The sequence below is a fragment of the Felis catus genome, chromosome E3 (assembly GCF_018350175.1).
Source record: "Felis catus isolate Fca126 chromosome E3, F.catus_Fca126_mat1.0, whole genome shotgun sequence".
NCBI lineage: Eukaryota > Metazoa > Chordata > Mammalia > Carnivora > Felidae > Felis > Felis catus.
The window spans coordinates 14,746,172-14,772,301 of NC_058383.1; the positions used below are offsets into that span (position 1 = coordinate 14,746,172).

At 45.6% G+C, this 26,130-nt stretch overlaps 1 protein-coding gene across 6 annotated transcripts in view; it reads right to left on the minus strand.

Moving 5' to 3' along the window:
* CALN1 (calneuron 1) overlaps positions 1–26,130 on the minus strand; it is a 529,481-nt gene that overhangs the window by 121,478 nt on the left and 381,873 nt on the right. The window lies entirely within an intron of this gene.

Sequence of the window (26,130 nt, forward strand, 5' to 3'; positions counted from 1 at the left end):
GAGCCTGGAGCCTGTTTCAGATTCTGTGTCTCCCTCTCTCTGACCCTCCCCTGTTCATGCTCTGTCTCTCCCTGTCTCAAAAATAAATAAAACGTTAAAAAAATTTTTTTAAAAATAAAATAAAACTACATTAAGTAGAATCTTTTGTCTTCCAACCTGACCACAACAGGTACATTAGAATCTAGGGGGGCATGGAAAGTTATTCTTATAAGCATCTTCCCCTTTGTAGTGCCAACTTTGCATAATTCCAGATAGTGCACATATCGTATTATAAAGAAATGGTTGGTTTTCTTATGTATTTTCTCCAATAGATTGCAAGAATCTTGTGAGCAGGCACTTTGGCTTAATCAATCCTGAATCACTGGTGCCTGGCGGTCAGTAAAAGCTCAGTGAGACACCTGAAGCATAAGCAACAAAATAAAGAATAAACAAGCGGGACTCCTTCAAACTAAAAAGCTTCTGCACAGAACAAGGAACAATCAACAACATGAAAAGACAACCTACGGAATGGGAGAAATATTTGCAAGCCATGTATCCGATAAGGGGTTACCGTCCAAAATATACAAAGAACTCACAGCATTCAAGGAATTCAATAGCACAAACCCCACAAATAATCCAATTTTAAAAAAATGAACAAAGGACCCGAATAGACATTTTCCCAAAAAAGATATACGATCGGCCCACAGGTACGCGTAAAGATGCCCCACATCAACAATCATTGGAAATGCAAAAACAAAACAAAACAAAACAAAACAAAACAAAAGGTGCAGCCACAGTAGAAAACAGTATGGAACGTCCTACTGTTTGATTCAGTGATTCCACTTCTGGGCATATATTTCCCCCAAAATAAAAACAGCATGTTGAAGGGATAGCTGTGTCTCCATGTTCACAGCAGCATTAGTGATGACAGTCGAGACACGGAAACAACCTAAGCATCCATCGGTGGATGATCGAGTAAGTTGTGGTAAGTCTGCGCAATGGACTATTACTCGGCCATGAAACAAGAAGGAAATCCTGTCATCTGTGATGACAGAGATGAACCCTTAGGGCGTTAGGCTAAGTGAAATAAATCAGACTGAGAAAGACAAACACTGTATGATCTTAAGGGAGATTTTCCACTTACGTGTGGAATAAAAAAAAAAAAAACCTCATAAAAAAAGAGATCAGATTTGTGGTTCCCAGAAATGGGGGCTAGGGAAAGTGGATACTGGAGGAATATGGCCAAAAGGTACAAAGTTCCAGTTACAAGATGAATAAGTCCTAGAGATTTACTGTGGGATACTTGAAAGGTTGTTGAGAGTAAACCCTAAGAATTGCCATTGCAAGGAAAAAAAATTTTTTTTCTTTTTTCCTTTCTTTTCTTTCTTTCTTTTTTTTTTTTTTGTACCTGTATGAGATGATGCATGTTAACTAAACTCATTGTAACCATCATTTCACCATGTATGTACGTCAAATCATTATGCTGGACACCTTAAACTGATACAGGACTGTAGGTCAATTACACCTCAATAAAACTGGGAAAAATTGCATTAAATTAATGCACAATCTGGCTATATAGGCACTCCTTTTTTTTTTTTAACGTTTATTTATTTTTGAGAGACAGAGAGAGCCAGAGCACGAGTGAAGAAGGGGCAGAGAGCGAGGGAGACATAGAATCTGAAGCAGGCTCCAGGGGGCGCTTGGGTGGCTCAGTCGGTTGAGCGTCCAACTTGGGCTCGGGTCATGATCTCTCAGTCTGTGAGTTCAAGCCCTGCGTCAGGCTCTGTGCTGACAGCTCAGAGCCTGGAGCCTGCTTCGGATTCTGTGTCTCCCTCTCTCTCTGCCCCTCCCCCGCTCATTCTCTCTCTCTCTCTCTCTCTCTCTCTCTCTGTCAAAAATAAATAAACATTAAAAAAAAATTTTTTTTTGAAGCAGGCTCCAGGCTCTGAGCTGTCAGCACAGAGCCCAGTACGGGGCTTGAACCCATGAACCTTGAGGTCATGACCTGAGCGGAAGTCGGATGCTTACCCAACTGAGTCACCCTGGTGCTCCTGGGCATTTCTAAGTTTTTTAGTGTCCTCTAACCAATTCCTCTATGTAAATATGTTACCTTCTTACCCAGGGAGAATCTGAGCTCCTTTATGCTGAGAGACTTTTTAAAGTAAAATATTCCCAGTTACATCGCGAGGCTCGGAGTACTGATAATTATGGGCCTCGGAGGAATCGAGGAGGGTCAACCCCAGGGCCAGGCGGGTAACCTAAGTGGAGACACGGGATGGGTGCAGAGCAGTGGGGGTGGCAGAGACAGAGGAAAGGCATGTCCCTGTCCAAGGTATGAAGCTGGCTACGCTCAGCATCATCAGGGTTGCTGGGTGGGAACACAGGCCTCCCCTTTTCAGAACAGCTCATCTAAATTTTTATACAGAATCGCCCTCTTTTAAAATGTGGTCGACCAACTCCAACAATTTTAACTTGGGTTTGCCAGACTGACTGGCTTGTGGGCCAGCTGTTTGCAACCTCTATCTCACGTGGGTCTCACGACATCCTCCCCCCACCCCCAACAAAAAAACCCTTGAATTATCAAAGAAAGATCATATTTAGTGAGAAATGTGCTTCTATCTAATATCTGAGAAGGTTCTATTGACCAGAATAGGTGGACACCCTGGGGAGGGTTGTCAGTACTCATGGGATACGTGGAGCAGGGGTCACCAGTGTAGATGCGGTCGTCTCTGGGTCTGTAGATGCAAAGGCTTTGTGTGGCCCAAGACAAAGCAGTGGTGGGGAATTTTCTGGAGAACGACTGGACAGAGGGCTGCTGACGTGTGCGTGCAACGGGCGACGGAACTGCTTTAGCTATTTCGAGATGGGAGAGGGCTGTAATGAAGACGAGAGCGGGGCGCAGAATACAAACGAGGGTGAAAGAAAGACAAGGTAGTCATGGCCCTAGTGAGGAAGGACGAGGTCTGTCTGCCAGGCGCAAGGCTGTCTGGAGGACGAATCAGCGGCTGTCGAGGAACGAATGAAGACCGTCACAGCACAAGGTCGCTGCTTTTCCCTTCTCCCTCCCCTTCAGCCACGTGGAGAAGGGAAGATACCCATCTGCCCAGGGGTGATGGAGGTTTGGGGACACTCAGCCGCGAAATGCAGTCTACAAGTTAAATACGCCTTGCGTAGTTTCCGCTCTTCGTGCAGCCTGTCCCTGTGACCTCATTTTGACAACGCAGCCAAGTGGGGAGTGCTGACTTTTCAGCGTAGTAGAGACTCCCAGGTGTGCTGGGTGAAGTTGTACAAGGACTGGGATGTGCTTAAAATAATACCCTGGAAGTTCTTCTCCGCATGACTAGAAAGCACGCCAGGCCTCTGATGGCACAGCCCGCTGCGTTAGAAAAAAGGCTTCCAGAAACCACAGGTCTCATCTAACAATAAACAGCATCCAGGGACGCTTAGGCGTGGCTGCATCAATCTGGTTGCTTAAAAATAGACATGCATAAAGCTTTGCTTCACTCCCCTGGCACTGAACACCAAGTCAGAAGGGGCAGGGGGACTTTGGAGTCCTCTGGGCCCAGGAAGTTCAGGTCGGATGTCAACATGGGACTCTGGGCTCCAGGGCACCAGGACTCTCTCCGTGTCAGATGTGGGCTGTGACAAAGGCTGGGTGGCGATGTTTGGGTCTTGTCCGCCAAGCTGCTCTACTTTCCGAGGTATGACGGAGCCTATGCTTCATCAAGCTGGTTGTCCTTTTTCAAAGCAACACTTATTTTATTGGTGTCTGAATTTACTCAACATAGATTTAGGTAGCATTCAGAGAGCTCCCTTGGGGTAGTCAGGGAGGGTTTGACATTTTAGGCAACATCTGAGCTGAGGCTTGCACAAGAAGCAAAGAATGTTCCCAAGAGAAAACATCAGAGCGTATCACAGGGATGGGGTTGCATTCGTTCCTGACGCCGTGGGGTAAGCAGGCTTCCTCATTACCCTCTGCCAGGAACACGGGACCCTCATTTGCTCTTGACAGTTTCCAGAAAGAAATTGTTCCCACTCTGCCAAGAAAGATGTGGCACAGTAAGGACCGGACTGTTTGTTGCTTGTTCAGAACTACGTCCCCAGTGCCCAGAACAAAGAAGGTGCTCAATAAACACTTGGTAAATGAATGCCAAGTGAATGACACCGCATCACGAATTGAGGGAGGCAGGAGCACCTGGGTGGCTCCATCAGTTAAGCGTCCGACGCTTGGTTTTGGCTCGGGTGGTGATCTCACGGTTCGTGAATTCGAGCCCCGTGTCGGGCTCTGGGCTGACAGTGCAGAGCCTGCTTGGGATTCTCTCTCTCTCCCTCTCTCTCTGCCCCTCCCTGCCTCTCTCAAAATAAATATATTTATTTATTAGCTTGAAAAAAAAAAAAGAATTGGAGAAGGCCTCGGGATGGCACAAGGCTTAGAAGAGCAAGAGACAGCCAGCTGTTTGCAGTTAGTCCATGCTTGGGAGGATGAATGAGTAATTGAAGGACCGAGCCAAAAGTGGAATGTGGGAAGGAAACAACAAATACAAGAGAAAAAAAAAAAAAGATTTTCAGCAAAGTTCTAATAAAAGAATAAGAGGGCAGAGTAAAGGCAGGTATAAATGTTAAGCCTCTTGCTACACAAATCATAGACAAGGGCTAGTCATGTCAGGGATTATTATTAGGCAATCTCTTTCGTGATACTAAATTTCTTTTTAATCTTTATTTCAAAAAAAAATTTTTTAACGTTTATTTTTGAGAGACGGAGCATGAGTGGGGGAGGGGCAGAGAGAGAGAGAGAGAGAGAGAGAGAGAGAGAGAGAGAGAGAATCGGAAGCAGGCTCCAGGCTCTGAGCTGTCAGCACAGAGCCCGACGCGGGACTTGAACTCATGAACCGTGAGATCGTGACCTGAGCCAAAGTCGGTGGCTCAACCGACTGAGCCACCCGGGCGCCCCTCTTTTGTGATACTAGATGCTGTGCGGGAGATGCTGTCTAGCCATAATACAGTAATGCCCACGGGTTTATAGATGGTAGTTGTAACAGTCATGATGATTTTCCCGTTTTATAGGTAAGGAAAATAAGGCAGAAGGAAGTAACTTGCCCAAGTCACGTTGCTTGGAATGGGATTGGGCTCCACCTGGGTGCTACATACTTCTACAAAACAATACACCGAGATCCAAGGGTGGGGTTCCGATTGCTGCTAAGGTGGAAATCCAAAATGGGCTGCTGGCTTCCTTCCTGAACCTATCCTGGAGATTTTCCAGGAGCAAGGATGATACGTCGCTATTACGCTATCCTTGACTACATTCCTTATGCCGCGTCTTTATTCCCGTGACTTACGCGCTCCACAGCTGGGAGCCTGTATCTCCCACTGCATCATACTTCATAAGCGCCACGCTGGATTTCAGTGAGAAATGTTCACATCCTTTCACTCAGCAAATCCACCTCAACAAATATATCCCTCAGGGGTGCCTGTACCTATGTGATTGTCAAAACTACAAGGTTGTCTCCAAGAGCTTGCAATAGTGAAAGCCTGAAGACCATTTTTATGACAATCCATAGAGGAATGGGATAGAAAGGTTATCTAGAGAAAACATGTGGACTCCATATCTCACACCGTATGGTAGTGTCCATTCCAAGGGGATTCATATTTGAATGCAAAAAAATATATTACAAAGTACTAGAGAGGCATGGAGTGGGGCGGATTTCCTAACTATGACACCCAAAGCAGAAGTCGTGAAAGAACGATTGACAAGTTTGATCATATAAGAATTTTAACAGACACGTTTGCTATAAAAGACAAAAGCCAACTGACAGGCCAAAGAAATCTGCGACTTTAATTACATAAAAAACCACTAATTTATTTATCACATTAAAAGCTCCTACAGGGGCACCTGGGTGGCTCAGTAGGTTAAGTGTCTGACTTCGGCTCAGGTCATGATCTCGCAGTCCGTGGGTTCAAGCCCCGCGTCAGGCTCTGTGCTGACCGCTCAGAGCCTGGAGCCTGTTTCAGATTCTGTGTCTCCCTCTCCCTCTGACCCTCCCCCGTTCGTTCTCTGTCTCTCTCTGTCTCAAAAATAAATAAACGTTAAAAAAAATTTTTTAAATAAAAGCTCCTACAAATTCAAAAGACTAGCGACCAAGAGAAAGATATAAATAAACTCACAGTTCACAGAACAAGAAATACCAGTGTCTCTTGAATATATGGATTCCAGCATAATCATGCCATTGTGGTTTCTTTTTGACTTAATTAGGATTGTATAGAAGACATTTCATTTCTCTTTTAGCTATTGATCTCTAGCTTAATTCCACTGCGATCAAAGAACATGCTTGATTATTTCACGTCTGAAATTTGTGGAGACTTGTTTTAAATTCCCCCACGTGGTCTATATGTGGGTACGTGTCCCATGTGCACTTGAAAACGATATATGGAGTGCAGTTGTTAGATGAATGGTTTTTATTAGCGATGAAGTCCTATTCGTTATTCAGGACGTTCAAACCTCCTTCGCCTTCACTGATTCACTGCCTGTTTGCTCTTCCAGTTACGGCAAAAGCGTTTTAAGGTTGAGAAACATAGCTGGATTCGTCTATTTCTCCTTTTAGTTGAGCCAGTTTTTATTTTATCAGTTGTGAAACTCACCACGAGGCACACAGAAATTGAGGACTGCTACATCTCCCTGTGGAATTGACTTTTGATCTCTAGCAACGCTTCTTGTCTTAAAGTTCACTTTGATATTGATATAACTACACCACTTTTGTTTTGGCTCATGTGTGTTGGGTACATATTTTTTGCCTTTATATTTCAAAAAAAATTTTTAGTGTTTTAGTTATTTTTGAGAGAGAGAGAGAGAGAGAGAGACAGAGTGTGAGCAGGGGAGGGCAGAGAGAGGGGGAGACACAGAAACTGAAGCAGGCTCCAGGCTCCGAGCTGTCAGCACAGAGCCCGACGCGGGGCTCGAACCCACGAGCCGTGAGATCATGACCTGAGCTGAAGTCGGACGCTTAACCGACTGAGCCACCCATATATATTTACAATATTTCTGCATTCCATGTGCGTCTCTTGTAAGCTACATACTGATGGATTTTGATGATCTTTCAGTTTGAAAAATCTTTGCCTTTTATTAGACTATTTAGTCCATTAAAAGGAAATGTCATTACTGATATATTTGGGCTTAAATATACCATGTTAAATTTTTTTTTTCAATGTTTATTTATTTTTGGGACAGAGAGAGACAGACCATGAACGGGGGAGGGGCAGAGAGAGAGGGAGACACAGAATCGGAAACAGGCTCCAGGCTCTGAGCCATCAGCCCAGAGCCCGACGCGGGGCTCAAACACGGACCGCGAGATCGTGACCTGGCTGAAGTCGGACGCTTAACCGACTGCGCCACCCAGGCGCCCCTTAAATATACCATGTTAATTGCATCCCTGAGCTGTAAAACATGATCTTGAATTAGCACACCCAGCACTTCTGAGAAAATGCAAGGACCCTACAACACTTTAACCCAATCTACTTCCTTTCCTTTTTGTACTATTGTTACCACGCTTTTAATTCTGCATCTTTGAAACTCTACACTTTATTATTTTATTGGTTGCTTAAAACACTCAATGTTCATCACTCTTCCCACATATCTACCACATTTTTATCTTTTCTAGTCCTCTTCTTTTCTTCCTGAATTATCGTATTTCCACCTGGGATCATTCTTCTCCTGCCTGAAGAATTCTCCTTCGTGGTTTCTTTCAGTTCAGATCTGTTGGCGATGTATTCTCTCCGTTTTGGTGTGTCTGTAAATGTCTTTCTTTCACTTTCATTTCTGAAGGAGATTTTTATGGGTACAGAGTTTTACAATAGTGGGGTTTTTTTTTTCTCATTCTGCGCTTTAAAGATCCCGTCTATTATCTTCTGACTTTTACCATTTCTCTGGAAGAGTCAGCTGCCAGTGTTGTAGAGAATGTCTTTTTCTCTGACTGCTTTTAAGATTTTTCGTTGTCTTTCCTTTTCATCAATTTTACTGAAATGTACAGAAGGGTGATAGTCTTGGTATTTATCATGATGAAGGTTCACAGGGCTTCCAAGGAAAAAGGACTCAAGGCCTTGGCCAACTCCTAAGCTGTAAAATGCCCCCGCGGCTTGATATTTATTTTATCGGTTTTGGAAAATTTTCAGTTGGTAGCTCTTCAGACGTTGCTTCTGCCCAATCTTCTCTCACCTCTCCTTTGGACGTTCCAATGACACATAGGTTACAGACCTGTTAATTATATCTTTCTGCATTCTTCATTTTATTTTGCTTTAATCTAGATATTTTCTCTCATTTGTCTTCCAATTTGTTTATCCTATTTTCTGCTGTGTCCGATTTGATGTAAAATCGATTGAGTTATTAATTTCAGTGATTATGTTTCTCATTCCAGAATTTTCATTTGGACATTTCTTTAAAAACAGACAGAAACAATGATTCCAGGCCTCCAGTAAGTTTTTCTATCTTTTTATCGATTTCCTTGAATGTATTAATCATGGTTCTTTCAAGTCACATCTGATAACACAGATGTAGTTGACTTTTGGGTCTGTTTCCACTGTCTATAGTTTCTACTGGTTTTGGTCATATGGCCCCATCTCTTGGTTTGTCTAGTTATTCTTTTTTTTTTATGTTTATTTATTTTTAAGAGGGAGAGAGAGACAGAGAGAGCGCACACGTGGGGGAGGGGCAGAGAGAGACAGAGAGAAGCAGGATCCAGGCTCTGAGCTGTCCGCACAGAGCCCAACGTGGGGCTTGAACCCACAGCCGTGAGATCATGACCTGAGCCAATGTCAAGACACTTAACCGACGGAGCCACCCAGGTGCCCTTATTCTTCATTCATAGAGCATTCAATTTCATTCTGTCAGGTAGACCGGTCAGGATAAGTTTCATGGTTCTCTAGTTTTTCCTCACTTCGGGGGCAGATCCCTTTAAGGGTCTCATCCGGAAGCCTGGGGTGTTCACCAGGGATCCTTCTTCTTTGCAGACCCTGAACTCCTAGTTTTCTCTCCCTGGCATCGTGAAACTGACAAGATCTCTCTGATGAAACACTTCTCCTCTTAGACCTTAGAAACAAAGATATCTGGAACTTGCGTATTTACAACTTCTAAGTTGGCAAATGCCCTGCGGTAAAATTTCATGCAGTCTTTTTTCCTGGAAGTAGGCCCTTCACATTTAGGTTGCGTTCGTGGCCCTCGACTCCAATTTTGTCTACTCGTCCCTGCAGGGATATCACAAGCTGAAAGCCATTGCTTTCCATTCTGCTTTATACTGTCAGAGAAAAATTCTCTCGTGACTTTGCCACAGCATTCTACCTCATCAGTACTCCTCCACCTTCCTCTTCTGAGTTTCTGAACCCTCAAGTCTTCAGTTGCCTTGGTTACTTTCCAGTGCCTTCAAACATCGGAGTTTTTGTTCCTTATCCGGCTGTTACAGTTCTTCACGACAGAAGTTTTATCCAAACTGGATGAGTTTGTTTGTTTAAGTGTTTGGTTTTGGTGCCGGTTAGGTTTTATCGTAACCGGATGTCTCCTCTTCAGTTGTTTCTCAGAATATCGGTTGTATCAGTATTGGAAGTATAAACAGGTACCAAACACACAGAACATAGAAACTATTTTCTTAACTAGCCGATCGCCTGATAAAAGTGCGCAGGCAGGGGCCAAATGAACGGAAGCCACGCTGTCTCCCTCTGCACGGGAAACAAGTTAAGACAGATTTCCGATAAGTAATTTTGTCCACAATGACTCCATTAGATTCAGAAGTAGGTGCCTAGAGGAGTTATTTTAAAAACAAAAATTCCACATTCAAATAATAGAAGCCAAAAAGTCAGTGGATTTCATTATGTCCACGTTGGGAATTTATTCAACGGAGTACACGACAGAGGGTACCTGCAATCTGCAAAATTGACCAACAGCTGGTACCTAAGACGTGAGATGGGAGACCCAGAATAGAAGATGGGCAAAAGTCATGAACCAGCCATTCCCAGAAAGGTAAACCAAACCACAAGTTTCTGAAGAGATGCTCAATTTCGTGAGTGCGTAGAGAAATGAAATGAAAATGCAGACAATGTTATACCACTTTATAATAATCAAACTGGTAGAAACTGGAAAGTCAGACGACTGTTTATGAGAAGCTTGGGAAGAAAAGAATCGTTTATACTCATGGTAGGAGAGGTAGCATCACCATCCCGGAAATTAATCTGCCAGGCTGTAGGGATTTTATAACCCAGAAATCCTCTTCCAAATGATATATTCTAGGGAAATTCACACAGGTCTAGAAGGGGACAAGTATGAGACTATTTACGTCAACACTATTTGGGGATTGGGAACTGGGACACATTCTGTGCGTCCATCACTGAGAAAATAAGAGTTAACTGGGATGGATGCGTACGAGCGAATGCTATGTGGCAATTAATGAGCTAGGGGTACTTTTTGCAATTGTTTAGATTTTATTTTTTTCAAGGTTTTTTTAATGTTTACTTATTTTTTAGACAGAGAGAGAGAGAGAGACAGAGCGTGAGCAGGGAAGGGCAGAGAGAGAGAGGGAGACACAGAATCCGAAGCAGGCTCCAGGCTCTGAGCTGTCAGCACAGAGACCAACACGGGGCTCGAACTCCCAGACTGCAAGATCATAACCTGAGCCGAAGTCGGATGCTTAACCGACTGAGCCACCCAGGCGCCCCTGCAATTGTTTAGATCTTGAAAACATAACGTGGGATGAAAAAAAAGTAAGGTATAGAAGGAGATTTATAGCAACCAACATAAGATTCAAATACATTTCAAAAACATAAATACACAAGACAACACGCTAAATTTTGGGGTTTGTTTTTTGTTGTTGTTTTCTTTTTAAATTTTATTTATTTTGAGAGAGAGAGAGAAAGAGAGAGAGAGAGAGAGAGCACATGCATGCATGTGTGCAAGTAGAAGAGGGCAGAGAGAGGGAGGGAGAGAATCCCAAGCAGGCTCCATGCTGTCAGCCTAGAGCTTGACACAGGGCTCGATCCTACCAACCGTGAGATCATGGCCTGAGCTTACACCAAGAGTCGGATGCTTTACCAACTGAGCCACCCAGGTGCCCCAACACACAACAATTTTAGATAAATGGTAGATACAGTCCCATGGAGCATGTACAGACCAGGCCTTCTACATAGGTTGCCTGGGTTGAATCCTTTCCGTGTCATCAAATCGGTGACCTTGGGAAAATTACTGAATATTACCTGTGCTTCGGTTCCTCATATGTTAAGTGGGAACGATAAAAGAATTTATCTCATAGTGTGGCTGGTAGGATTAAAAATGATAAAGTAGACAAAAGTGCTTAGAACAACAGGGCCTTGGTAAATCCACTTAGAGTTGGTAATAATTATTATTTTCAAAGGCATTGATTAAAAACTTCCAGGGTAGGTATAAGCAGTTAGGATGAAAATGGGGGTCACGATGCCGATAAAAACATAGTCGAATAAGTCGCGGTGGTGTGGGGAACCCCTTTCCCCCCATAGACACACACATCACTATTATTATTTTTTAAGTAGACTTCATGCCCAGCGCAGAGCCCAAGGCGGGCTCGAACTCACAACCCTGAGATAAAGACCTGAGCCGAGATCAAGAGTCAGACACTTAACCAACTGAGCCACGCAGACAGCACCTCCCAGCACGCGGAGGTTATTCAATCAGGACCTTTGCACGAGCTGGTGGTCATAGTATGCTCTGAACTGATAAGAATAATGAACTCAAATTTCTGAGTTTAAGATTCCCCAACCTGAAAGAGTTAAACTCAAGATAAGCAGCCCCCATCTCTGGGGCATGGACTTAGCCATTTCTGAGTAGTAAACTTTCATTGCCCTCTTCCTAGGAGGAGCTCACCGGTCTAAATTAATATCTTGCTTACACGATATGTCTGTGGTGTTGAACAAGCCTGCCGAGTAAATTCATGTAATCATTGCCTATTGTATCTGATTAAGTCATTCTTAAAACAACTAGTTTCTGTGTAATTATTAATTACTAATTACGAATCAATTACTAAGTCCCAGGTTGAGAGTCTGTTATATTTACAGACACTTGCTACCCTCCCTCTCTGATCTCTGACCTGTGTTCATGCGGAAATTGGGTGCTAGTCCGGTACCCGCCTCCTAGTATCCTTGGAAACGAAGACAGAAAAAAACCCCACATTAATGGTTTGTCTTAGAGGGGACCACGCTGAAATCTCGTGAGGTCAACAAGATATACAAATGACACACTTAAGTACCGAGACAAGACTGAACATAGTGAGTATGAAAACAAGTGCAGGGGCGCCTGGGTGGGTCAGTTGGTTAAGCCTCTGACTTCGGCTCAGGTCATGATCTCACAGGTGGTGAGTTCGAGCCCCACGTCGGGCTCTGCGCTGACAGCTCAGAGCCTGAAGCCTGCTTGGGGTTCCGTGTCTCCCTCTCTCTCTGCCCCTCCCCAGCTCATCCTCTCCCTCTCCCTCAAAAATAAATAAACATTAAAAAAAAAAAAAAGAAAAAAGAAAAGAAAACAAGTGCAGACCAGAAGTGCTCCAGTTCAGGCGAGGTAACAAGGTGAAGCTTCTGGGTGGCTTCCATGGGACCTATCCACTCGGTGGGGTTCTGCTGAGGACAGACATGGGGTAAAGGCGGCTTGGGGGACAGCCCCTGGCGGGAGCCTGTGTGCCAACTCTGTAGATTGGTTAGGCAGTTCGGGTCCTAAAGCATTTCTGGAAATAGTAGACCCTCGGGCAATGGCAGGCTCTATTCATTTTCTTTTAATTAGCTGAATAACATCATGAGTGAAAAAAGTCCCTCCAAAGGAGGAGAAATCAGGGTACCTTCACCCATTTCTATTTTTGTCTGTTTCCAAAGACCTTGAGTAACAAAATCCAATTCATATAAAAATAGCGATGATGATAAAGGTAGTCTGAATTTATGTATCCTCTTATATCCAGAGGGCTCCAAGAACTTTTTATATGAACACATAATTTTTCTACACTTGTCTCAGTGAGGCAAGCACTGTAAGGCCTTTTTTTTTTTTTTTTTTTTTTTTAACCTGAAATAGAAAAGAGCCTTCAGGCACAGGGCCATACCTGAGACAGGTCTAGAACCAGGCCTCCTGATTCTGACTCCGGGGCAAGTGCGTGATGGCAAGGAAGGAAGTTTGCAACAGCTGAAACCGGGGGTGGGGGGGGAGGAGCAGTGGCAGTGACAAATGACAGCTGTCACTCACTGAGAATCTACCAGGTCCCAGCTCTTTGCCGTGAGTTTCGTGCTCATTATCTCAGTTAAGGTGACCACACCATGAACTAAGGCACTTTTACAGACCAGACTATGAATCAGAAGGCAGGAGCAACTTGTGTAAGTCGCGGTACTTACGATCAAAATTGGAATGGCACCGTAAGCCCCAAACTCACCACGTAGTTTCCCTGTGCCACAGTCTGTTGGGGAACTTCTGAAAACATTATAGGACTTAAAAATGAAAAACTAAATTGTATGGAAGCTTGTTTTTTGCCTAAAAAAAAAAAAAAAACCCACACCAACCAGGCTGCTTTATAATACTGTTCCCGTTACGCACTTACGACCAGAAAACTCAGGGCTCAAGTCTTCCAGGGCAACTTCTAGGCTAGCTGTAGGATTCTTGCCTTTCCCTCCAGTTAGGGGTAACTCAGAAGGAAGACAGAAATGGCTAGGTGTGTGGACGAATTCAAGATATCTAGTCCCAAAGCAAGACAGCCAGACTGATAGAGGAAGGCTAAAGGAGGCGTGAACAATAAAGACAGAAAGTTCATGCAACCGGCATCCCTGAGGCCGTGCCTTGTGCTTTCTTTGTCTCCTTTCCAGGGAGGTAGAGATAAGAGTAGATCTGTAATGGTTGCAGATCTGCCCTGGGGGGCCGACGCCCAGATTTTGTTCAGGTGATCACGCGTCTGCCAGACTCACGAAAAATATGATAGCGGAGCATGACAGGAGGGGTTCACTGAACAGGCACCCCTTGGGGAGACAGTAGGCATTATGGTGACCCAGTGGTGGGTCTAGGCAAGGTGTGAATGTCAGCAGAGAGGGGGCCGCTTTCCTACACGGACTCTGCCCTGGGCAGGTGGGAGGGGTGCCAGGCGGCCTCCTCCCCTGGCCGGGCAGCGAAGGTTCCTCCCCGGGGCACGTGGCCAGGAGAAGTGATTTGACAGGTCTACAAAATGACGTGACAGGTCTTCAAGATGCGCGATCTCTCCGTCACTCCCCAGATGCCAGGGAGCCGTGGCCATCTGGGCGGAAGGCCTCACTCGTGCTCCTCTGGGACCCAGTGGAATTTGTTTTCTGTGCTACCCGTGGTCATTGGCACAGCGTGGCCTGGGCTGAAGGGCCGGCCATAAATATGATGGACATTCAGAGGAAGGATGCTGTTCCTTGACTGTCTGAAAAAGAAGCGCCTTCGGGGTAATTACTCACACCTGTTTCACCTCAGCGTTCGGGTTTGGGCAAGTGGAGAAAGATCCTGTGCGGGACCTGCTCCAACTCCCTCATTTTACAGATGGGGAAACTGAGGCAGGGGAGCTCCTCCAATGGGTCGAAGGGCTGAGAATAGGAGCTAGGTCTCTGACCCCCACTACTGTGCTTTTTGATATTCCAGACTATTCTTGCTGATGCAAATCTACTCCCTGCTCTCCGTCTCTCACACCTCTGATCTACGCTCACCTGAGTCGGCTTCTGAAAAAACCACGGATCCCATCAGGACGCCCTGGTTCAGACCCACAACGGCTTCCCAACTCTTTGTGACGGCTGAGCACTCCCTCCAATCCACCCCTGCCCTCCCTCCTGCCTCGCTGCACTCGAGCCAGGCCAGTCGTCTTGCTGTTCTGGGCATATGCCAGCTTGTTCCCACCTCAGGACTTTGAACTTGCTGTTGCTTCTGCACAGAAAGCCCTCCCCTCAGTTCTTGATAAAGCCTGCTCCACCTTCTCATTCCTTCCTGAGCCATTTCACCTCCTCCAGGAAGCCCGCCCTAACCAGCCATGCCCACGTAGCCCCCCCCCCCCCCCCCCCCCGTCTCTATCCTATCACTCTGCTTTGTTTTCACCATAGCACTTAGCAGGAGATGACACTTATAGACCCGCTGATTCATTCACTGCCGACGCCCGAAAGCTGCCTGGCACATCGGAGGCTCTTAACCGTGGGTTGAATTACTGTGGTGAAGGATGACTCCCGTGGCCACCCCTTGGGCACCACACACCTTGGTTGGATGGCGAAATGGAATTTGATCAAAGCGTTCTGGCACCAGGCGGTCTCAGGAAAACACTTCACTTCCAGTGACGAAGTAAATACCAGAAACGGCTTTCCAGCTTCCGAGAGAACTCGGTGAGGAGTTTGGTTTGTGGCGGCCTCTCACATGTACCCTTGGGATTCGAAGGTGTCGCATTCCATGCTGTGACCCACACAGCTAATCACCAGAAAGGCCAGGAGCTTTGGCTCGCCCTGAGCCAAAGCGCTTGACTCTAAAACGCACTTGAGGACCCGAACGTCGTGGATCTTCTTCCTTCTCCGGCTTTTTCTGCGTTCTGGTTTCTCAAACTGCTGCAGCCTCCCCCCAAACCCCCCTACTGGGAGGGCACGCTCAACCCATCCATCACTTGCCCAAACTAGCAGATTTGCAGCTTCTGATTGCAGAGTGAGGACTAGGACCGGACCACCCCGGCATGGAGTCTGCTTTCTGGGGCATCTCGGAGAGAAACAATTGCTCGCTGAAGCGTGAACGATGAGCCAGCCCAGCCATTCCAGCAGCTTCCTCCCTGCGTCCCAATCAAGTCACTGATCTGTTGAATTGGATAGGCTGACTGCAATTGCTAAATTGAAGGAATCAGAAGCAACTGGGCGGCACTTTCCCGAGTCATGAAACCCTCAAGCTCAGCGCCCTCAGATTCTTGGCTCCTCCCCTGGTGCCTCCACATCCCCCCAGGGGCTCCCACGGGTAACTTCAATCCTTTCCTCCTCTACGATGTCTGTGCTTTTCAGCCCCTGCCCCCCCATCTACATGAGACCCTCAGCCATTACCTGGATGACTCCAGGAGCACCCTTGCTACGCTCCAGGCTCTGGACTGGTCCACCTTGTACAAATGGCCAGATTATCCTTTCTTTTTTTTAAAATTTGTTTTAACATTTTATTTATTCTTGAGACCGGGAGAGACAGAGCATGAACAGGGGAGGGTCAGAGAGAGGGAGACACAGAATCTGAAACAGGCTGCAGGCTCTGAGCTGGCAGCACAGAGCCCAACGCGGGGCTTGAACTCACGGACCGCGAGATCATGACCTGAGCCGAAGTCGGCCGCTTAACCGACTGAGCCACCCAGGTGCCCCTGGGTTATCCTTTCTAAAACCAAGGTCTTGTCAGCTCAGCGCTATTGGTTTCCTGCGTCCTCACCTTCACATTCGAAGTCCATCAGAACCTGCCCAGCTTCTACTCATCCCTCAAGCCACCTCCGCAAAGTCTTCTTTGATTCCTCCGGGGGTAGAAGTGCTTCCCCCTCTACACTTGCACAAATGCCCGTGCATTTCTTTTGTGTCTCAGTCATCCATACGTTCTACCTTGACTTGTCAGTGCCCATGGCTTCCCTCCTACACCTCTTTGTTCATCTCTGTGTTCGCCACACTGCCTTGCACCCCACGCTGTTTAAATAGATGCCATCAACACTGGTGTTGACAATAGGTTCATTATTTTAAAGAGGTTCAGTGATCGCCCCAGATGAATACAATAGCTGCATCAGCAGTAGGAGAAAGACGTCATTACCTCTTTCTGTCTTTTAGACATCATCAAGGTTTTCCTGAGAGGTCTATCTCATTTTAATATATATTCTTTTCATAGAGCTTTTAGATTTCTTTTTCTTTTTTTTTAATTTTTAATGTTTACATCTTTTTGAGAGAGACACAGAGTGTGAGCAGGGGAGGGGCAGAGATAGAGGGAGACACAGAATCCGAAGCGGGCTCCGGGCTTGGAGCTGTCGGCACAGAGCCCGACGCGGGGCTCGAACCCACGAACCATGAGAACGTGACCTGAGCTGAAGTCGACGCTCAACTGACTGAGCCACCCAGGCGCCCCGGTGCCTTTAGATTTCTCAGGTGTTTTCACATCTGTTACGGCATTTTATCTGCATGCTAAGTCTTCCAAAATGTGGGTAAAAGCACACCGAAACACTGTAAATAAAATTTCCTTACAAATAAATATATACTAAGTGCTATTTGTGTGCTAGGCATTGTGCAGGGTACTAGGGGCCCGATGGTTAGTGGAGCTTGCAGGCTTATGACAGACAACAATTTCCATATTATGTGGTAAGTGCTCTAAGAGCAGCAGGCATACGTTTCTATAGGGGCATAGAGGAGGCACCCCTCTCCCAGAGGAAGTGAAAGCTAGGGACAGTCTTGAAAGGCAAGTTGGGGGTTGAGGTTTGCAGTGTAGAAAAAAAGACACAGCCTTGGCTCAGGGATAAGAGAGAACCCAGCCTATTGGAACAACTGAAATTCATTCATTATCGCTAGAGAATCCAGAGTGGGATGGGAACGGTGAGTGTCTGCCATTAGTTTTAGGGCAGTTATTAATACTCTCATCCTTACAACGTGGAAACTGAGACTCAAAGAAGGGAAGTCACTTATAAAGATCTAATGCACACCCCAAATTCTTTTGGGAAGACCCCTGTGGAATCTCCAATTCTAATCATAGTCTGGGCGCACACCAAGCTCACGCTGACACAGCCTTCTTATTATCTCTCACTTTACATCAGAGAGTTCTTGAATCTTCTGATTTCTGTCACTATTCTTCCCTAAGAGAGTCATCAAAGGACATCAAAAGAATTCTGAAAGACTGAGAGAGGAGTCTTTACATGTACCTCAGTTTGACTTTGGTCATTGGTTAAACATCTCTTTAAAATGCTTTTAGTGGGTAGCTATCGTTCAATAAATGTGTGTGGCAATGAAATGCCCCTAATCTTTTCACCACTTTTCATCGGCCCCAGCTAAAAAGAATACACCATAATGCAAAAAAAATTTTTTTGTATGATGCTTCAGACTCTACAAATAACAATACAATAGAAAGAAAGATAGGTAACATTAATAGAACAGTCGGGTAATGTTCTAAATGCTTTGCAGTTAACCGCATTACAACTCCAAGAGATGGGTTCTGTTAGCACCTTTCTTTACATTTGGAGGAAGACAGAGGCCCAGAGGAGTAAAATAACTCACCCAAGGTTATAGGCTACGCACTGTTGACATCAGTAATCTGCACTTCATCACTTTGCTACATCTTCTGTAAAGACCAAACATTTGCAGGTCTATTGTATTTTTTAAAAAATTAAAATTTTTTTTTCAATTTTTTAATTTTAATTTTATTATGTAATTCATTTCAAGTTAGCTAACAGAGAGTGTATGCAGTGTGCTCTTGGCTTTGGGAACAGATTCCCCTGATACATCACCTACATACAATACCCAGTGGTCGTCCCAACAAGTGCCCTCCTCAATGCCCGTCACCCATTTTCCGCCTCCCTTTGCCCTCCACCCCCATCAACCCTCAGTTTGTTCTCTGTAGTTAAGAGTCTCTTATGGTTTGCCTCCCTCTCTGTTTATAACTATTTTTTGCCTTCCCTTCCCCCATGGTCTTCTGTTAAGTTTCTCAAATTCCACATATGATTGAAAACATACGATACCTTTCTTTCTCTGACAGACTTATTTCACTTACCATAACGCCCTCCAGTCCTATCCATGTTGTTGCAAATGGCAAGATTTTGTTTTTTTTCATTGCTGAGTAGTATTCCAGTGTGTGTGTGTGTGTGTGTGTGTGTGTGTGTGTGTGTGTGTGTGTGTGTGACAGCTTCTTTATCCATTCATCAGTTGATGGGCATTTGGGCTCTTCCCATAATTTGGCTATTGTTGATAGTGGTGCTATTTATTTTTGAGACAGAGAGAGAGGGAGTGTGTGTGTTGGGGGGGGGGAGAGTGAGGGAGGGGCAGAGAACGAGACATGACCTGAAGCAGGCTCCACCCTTCAGCATAGAGCCCAATGCAGGGCTCAAACTCACGAACCACGAGATCATGACCTGAGCCGAAGTCAGACGCTTAACCAACTGAGCCACCGAGGTGCTCCTCTATTTTTTTTTTCTGATATTATCAACTATGAGAGTCAAGGCAGAGGAAATATTATAAACACCTCGTTTTTGGTATATTTTAGAAACTGAGGTTCTGACACACACTGTGGCTTGCCCATAGCCGCTCATCTGATTTCTTGGCCTTCACGGGCCCCTCACCGGCCTCATCTATCCTGTCTGTTGGTATATGAGGAGACATTTGGGCTTTTTCTGCAGTTGTGTGAAGAAAGGAAAGCCTTTCCATAGGCAGGTACCCAAGTTGGGTAGAAGCAGGAACCCCCTGGAAGCTTCTTTATTAATAATGATGATGAGAGAAGTGATGTCTTACAAGCAGGTAGCACTTTTTAACTATTTTCAGTGCATCTCTATATGTATTATCAGGTCTACTCCTCCCAATGTCCTTGGGGGGTGACTAGAAGTTGGATTTTTTTTTTAACCCATCTGGTTAGGCGAGGAAACCAGAACAGAGGTTTCATAACTTGCTGAATGAATTTATTCACAACAGCGTGGTTGACAAAGAGTTGTCTTAACATGTGGGCAAGGATCTAAAGCGAACGAGGAAATGAGCCCTGACGTGTCTGGGGGACAGGTTTCCAACTAGAAGAAGACATAAGTGCAAAGGCCCTGGGGCGGGTACCTGCTTGATGTGTCTGAGGAACACGCAAGAAGCCAGAGTGGTTACAGCAGAGAGCAGAAGCTAAGGGTAGCAGAGGCACGCCAGGCAGGATTTCAGCTTTTAGAAAAGACAAGGGGGAGCAAATGAGTGACAGGAGCTGTCTCACACCGTGACTTCAAGTCTGGTTATATTAGTAAAGGGCGGCGGGCAACGGCGGACACAGGAAGACCAGCGAGGAGCTACTGCACTAATTCAGGCAACAGACAGTGGCGGCTTGAACCAGGAGGAGAAGGGGGAGAAATAGCCAGATACTGGATTTGACACCTCCCCCTCCCCAGGAGGAGGGTTAGAAACATAACACCTTTCAGGAGGGCCTGGGGGCTCAAGACTGAAATCCACTGTGCGGTCTGGCGCCCAGGCTTGCTGAGGGGCTGAAGACGGAACGTGACAAAGTGGTGACATCCAAGAGAGAGTGTCATAGGAGTCTGGGGTTCAGAAGAAGTGTCTGAGCGTATGAATCTGGGAGACTTCAGCATATACAGGTATTATCATGGAGGTCATCAGTGACCTCGACTGGAGCTTTATTACAGAGTAGGAGCAGGAATGGAAGTCCGTCCCATCAGAGGGGACTCAGGAGTCAAGGTGAGGACAGACTCGATGGCAGTGAGGGAGTCCAGACTACTCTTTGGAGGGTTATCCACGGAGGGCAGAAGAGAAATGAGTTATGAGCCGGAGGTGGCGGGGGCGGGGGGGGGGGGTGGACAGAGTTTCATTTGTTCTTTTCAGGACGAGAGTTGTCCTAGAAGGTTTGTATCCTAATAGGATGACGCAGTGGAGAGAGAGGAGCCGACGCACATTTGACGTTTGTTCGCTCGTGAATCCTCAAGATCCTCAAGGAGATGGCCACAACTCCCACTTTATAAGCGAGGAGCGGAAGTTAGCGAATTTGGAGATTGCACAGTAAAACGGCCCAGCTGGGGTTCAGACCCGGGTCTACCAGACCTCAAGATAAGTGCTTTCCCACTGTTCTGTGTGGGACGTGGAACACGGCACATCGGTTTCTTCGGGTTCAAAACACCAATCGATGTGGGGTCTGTACATAAGAGGGACCTAAGGGTTTGAGGGTACCCAGGCTCAACGGGCCCAGAATGCTTTGGGTCTCAGGAGAGCCACCCAAGCTGCAGCCAAGTTCTAGCAAACCCTAGGATATACTTAAGGCCGAACAGGCGGGCGGCCCGCCCTGGGAGGAGGGTGAGAAATACAACATCTTTCAGGAGGGCCTGGGGGTCCAAGCCTGAAATCCACTGTGCAGTGTGGCAGCCGGGGGGGGGGGGTGGTCCCAGGCGAGCCCAGAGCAGGCGGTATCGCTGAAAGCCCCCCGCCTAGGAAGGGAGGACGGAGTGGGCCGCATCTCTGGAATGCCAACAGCAGGAAAGAACTCCTGTGAAGGATGGGATGATTGGAGCACGTATGCACGCTGCAGGGAAGAAAACTGCAACCGGGAGAGACTGCAGATAAGAGTGTCTGAAAATTTTATGACTCTGTGTTATTCCAACTCAAAGTCTTGATTGAACTTAGCAATGCAGATCCGGTGAGCCAGGAGCATTTATATTTCATATTTTGAGAGCTGGTCCCTTCGTTTCCCTTCACGGGGAGCTTTATGAATTGGCGGAAGGTGAGGAAAGCTAAATGAGACACTGAAAGCGACCGTGCAATTAATCATCTTGTTTTTATCGCCGCGAAAGTCGTGGCGTGGACACCGGCGGAATCTAGCAGCCACTCTCGGCTCTGATCGACAATCCTCTTTCATTTTCCGTGCAAGAATTTTGATTTATTCTTTTTGGTGAGGTTGATAGGAGGGAGGTGGGCCTGTGACTCTTTGATTCATGGTTAACGCGAAAATTTTTCTTGACTGCAAGAAATTGAACATTATTGATTCTGGAAAGATGAAAACATGAAGCGATCTGATATAAAAGCCGAAAGGTCAAAGCCACAAAGGTCTGAGAAAGAAAACAAAGACAGCCTTTCGCAGGAGGGAACTTGGGCATGAAATACTTCACCCTCCAGAAGCTCAAACCCCCGGAAGCCACCGCCTTCACACCTGGACGTTCCCCGCCCCCTACACCACTGCGGAGCCCTCAGCTTCCGGTTACCGGGATTCTCACGGAAAACCCGAGACGTTTTCTCAGCTCACCGGTCACAAGCCCCCCGATTAAGCATCTTCAGTTCGCAGACATCTGAATGCACTGTGCAGCGGGGTGACTTAGGCGGAAATGAGCAGGTGGATTCTTTGGATTTCTGGTGTTGCTGGTGTTGTGGATTATTTGAACAGGGGAGGGAACAAGGGAGGTGTTTCATTTTAAGGCCGGGAAAGGTTTCTTTGACATGGCATGGTGCATTCGGTGTTTGGGAGGCTGGGGAGGTGGCACGGACTGACTGCTGTCCCTGTCACTGCACCTGCACTGCCGGCGGTGGATCTTTCTTCACTGCTACCTAGTGTTCCAGAGAATGAGCAAGCCATCATTTAGTCTTCACTATTTTTTTTATTTTCTTTTAAAAATTTTTTAAGTTTATTTATTTTCAGAGAGAGAGAGAGAGAGAGAGAGAGAGAGGGTGGGGGAGGGGCAGAGAGAGGGCGAGAGAGAGAACCCCAAGCAGTCTCCTCACTGCCAGCGTGGAGCCCGATGTAGGGTTTGAACTCACGAACCCTTGAGATCCGTGACCTGAGCCGAAATCAAGAGTCGGCTGTTTAACGGACGGACCCACCCAGGTGCCTCTCTTCGCTATTTTTAAAAAATGTTTATTTATTCATTTTTGGCACAGGGCGAGCACAACAGGGGGAGGGACAGAGAGAGAGGGAGACACAGAATCCGCAGCAGGCTCCAGGCTCCGAGCCGGCAGCACAGAGCCCGATGCGGGGGCTCGAACTCACGAACCAGGAGATCATGACCTGAGCCGAAGTCGGAGGCTCAACCGATGGAGCCCCCCCAGGCCCCCCTGTTCTTCACTTTTTGATGGCTATCTGGGTGGTCTCCAGTTAGAGCTGGGAGGGTACTGTTTTGAATACTGGCAGCTCATGGGCCTTGACGCTCTGTGCGCTCTCCTCTGTAAGGCTCGCAATGGGAGAGGGATTCTCAGGCACCGGTATGCGTGCCGTTAAGACGGAGTGCCAACCCGTTTTCCAAAAACCGCATACCCGCGCTGGTAGGAAATGACTCTGGCTGCTCCTTGTCCTTGCCCACATGTGGTAATGCCATCCTTTTCCATGTTAACCGTGCAGGTAAGTGCGCAGTGGTGTTTCATTATGATTTCTTTATTGATATTTTTATCCAGCTTTACTAAGGTATACTTGACACGAAGTGTGGAGTCTGGATGAGTGCATATACCCGTGCGACTACCGCCCTGTCACACACACATGCACACACACATACGTGGTTCTGGTGAGTTTTATTCTTGGTGTTACACACAGTTCCGTAAACCTGACTGACTCATGGTATTTTCTGAAGGCCTGAGAGACAATTATAACCATCACCATAATCAGGATACCAAGAAGTTCCTTCATGTCCCTAAATAGTTTTGAGTAAACCTTTGCGGTAAAGCCCTCCCCTCACCCCCAAATCCTGACAACCACTCCTCTGCTGTTCCTATAATCCTATTTTTTCCAGAATGTCCTATAAATGGAATCATACAATATCTTTTTTAAGACAAACTTTTTTCATTCAGCCAAAAGCCTTTGAGATTCACTGACATTCCTACATATATTAATAGTTTACTCATTTTTTTTGTTGCTGAGCAATATTCCATGTTTTCCATGGTACCACAGTTTATCTGTTTACCAGCTTATAGATAATGTAGGTCATTTCCAGTTTTGGACAATTGTGAAAAGAGCTGCTATAAACGTTCATGCACAAGTCACAACTCGTGTGTGTGCATAGATTTCTTCCTTCCTTCCTTCCTTCCTTCCTTCCTTCCTTCCTTCCTTCCTTCTTTTCTTTCTTCCTCCCTCTCTCTCTTTTTCTCTTTCTTTCTTTCTTTCTTTCTTTCTTTCTTTCTCTCCCTTTTCTTTCTTTCTTTCCTTCCTTCCTTCCTTCCTTCCTTCCTTCCTTCCTTCCTTCCTTCCTTCCTTCCTTCTTTCTTTCTTTCTTTCTTTCTTTCTTTCTTTCTTTCTTTCTTTCTTTCTTTCTTTCTTTCTTTCTTTCTTTCTTTCTTTCTTTCTTTCTTTCTTTCTCTGAAGTAGGCTTTACACCCAGTGCAGGGCCCAATGTAGAGCTTGAAATCATGACCCTGAGGATCAAGACCTGAGCCGAGATCAAGAGTCCAACGTTCAACTGACTGAGCCACCCAGGCACCCCAAGAGTTCTAATTCAACTAGGGTAAATTCTGAACGGGGGTGTTGGATCATATGTTGATCTTATGCTCAACTGTGTTTGAAAATGCCCAACTGTTTTGGCAGTAAAGTGGCTGTGCCATTTTACTGTCCATGAGCAACATGTAAGAGTTCCAATGGCTCTGAATGCTCACTGACATTTAGTGTTATCAGGGTGTTTATTGCTTTGTTTCATCTGTTTGTTTTAATTTAGGCAATCTGACAGGTGTACCTCCCTGTGGTTTTAACTGCATCCCCCTCTAATGACTCATGACATTGAGTATCTTTTTTCCCTCTGCTTATTCACCATCCACCTCTCTTCTTTGGTGAAGTGCCTGTTCACATGTTTTGCCCATTTTTGCATCGGGATGTTTGTTTACTCACTGTTGATTTTTGAAAGTTTCTTTGTATATTCTGAATAGGAACCCCTTTTGGGATGTGTAATTTACAGATATTTTCTCCCACTCCACTTTCCCTTTCATCCTTTTAACAGTATATTTATTTATTAATTTTTTTTACAAAGCAAGAGCTTTTGATTTATTTTCATAATTTTGTTTCTGTGGAAGTACACTGGCATAAAATTTTCTATTAGTTTCCAGGTACACATTTTACTGATTTGATTTTTTTTTTTTTACATTATGAAACGATCCCCGTGAAAAGCCCAATTACCATCTGTCACTACACAAAGTTATTACAATATTATTGACTATATTCCCTCTGTTGTACTTTACACCCTTGAGACTTCCTAATTTTATGACTGGAATCCCCTTCACCTATTTCTTTTTTTTTTTTTTTAATTTTTTTTTAACATTTATTTATTTTTGAGACAGAGAGAGACAGCGCATGAGCAGGGGAGGGTCAGAGAGAGAGGGAGACACAGAATCTGAAGCAGGCTCCAGGCCCTGAGCTGTCAGCCCAGAGCCCGATGCGGGGCTCGAACTCACGGACCACGAGATCATGACCTGAGCTGAAGTCGGATGCCCAACCGACTGAGCCACCCAGGCGCCCCACCCTTCACCTATTTCATCCATATTCCGCTAATCCCCTCTCCTCTGGTAGCCACCACTTGCTTTTCTGTATCTATGGGGCCATTTCTGTTTTGTTTTGTTTGTTCATTTGTTTTCAAAATTCCACATCGAAGTGAATCATATGGTATTTGTCTTTCTCTACCTTATTTCACTCAGCATTGTATTGTCTAGGGTCGTCCATGTTGTCACAAATGCAGGATTTCATTTTTTTTTTTTTGGCTGAAGATTATTCCAGTGTGTGTTTGTGTGTATATGAAAAATGCTGTAGTGAACATGGGGGGTGATAAAGCTCTGAGAATTGTTATTTTTATTTTTCTCAGGTAATTACCTCGAAGTGGAATTGCCGGATCATGTGGTAGGTGTATTTTTAACTTTTTGAGGAACCTCCATACTGTTTCCTGGTTCATTCCTACCAACATTGTACTGAGGCTCCTTTTCTCCACAGACTCACCAACACTTGTTATTTTTCATTTTTTTTTTCTTTAAATGCTTATTTATTTTTGAGACAGAGAGAGCAGGGGAGGGTCAGAGAGAGAGGGGAGAAGAGAATCCCAAGCAGGCTCCACACTGTTAGCACAGAGCCCGATGCAGGGCTCGAATTGTGAGGTCATGACCTGAGCTGAAACCAAGAGTCAGAAGCATAACTGACTGAGCCACCGTGGCTCCCCTCCGTTTTGTCGTTTTTGATATTAGCCAATCCGACCAGTGTGAGTTGATATCTCACTGTGGTCCTGATTTGCACTAAAAGTTTTACTTTTGATGAGATCCAATTCCCTTTTTTTTCTTTTATGGCTTGTGCTCTTGGTGTCATATCCACGAACTCTTTGCCCAATCCAAGGTCATGGAGGTCTTTGCCCAATACCAAGGCCACAAGTTCTGATTCACTCCCTGCGGTTCCAATATCGGTTCAGTTTACAAAGCCTCTGCAGTGCTATTCAGATGTGCCCTGGGTGTGTGCAATCCACTGGCCAGTCTACAACCTGGGTGATTGTCTACACTGTGAATCTGTCCTCAAAGCTTTTG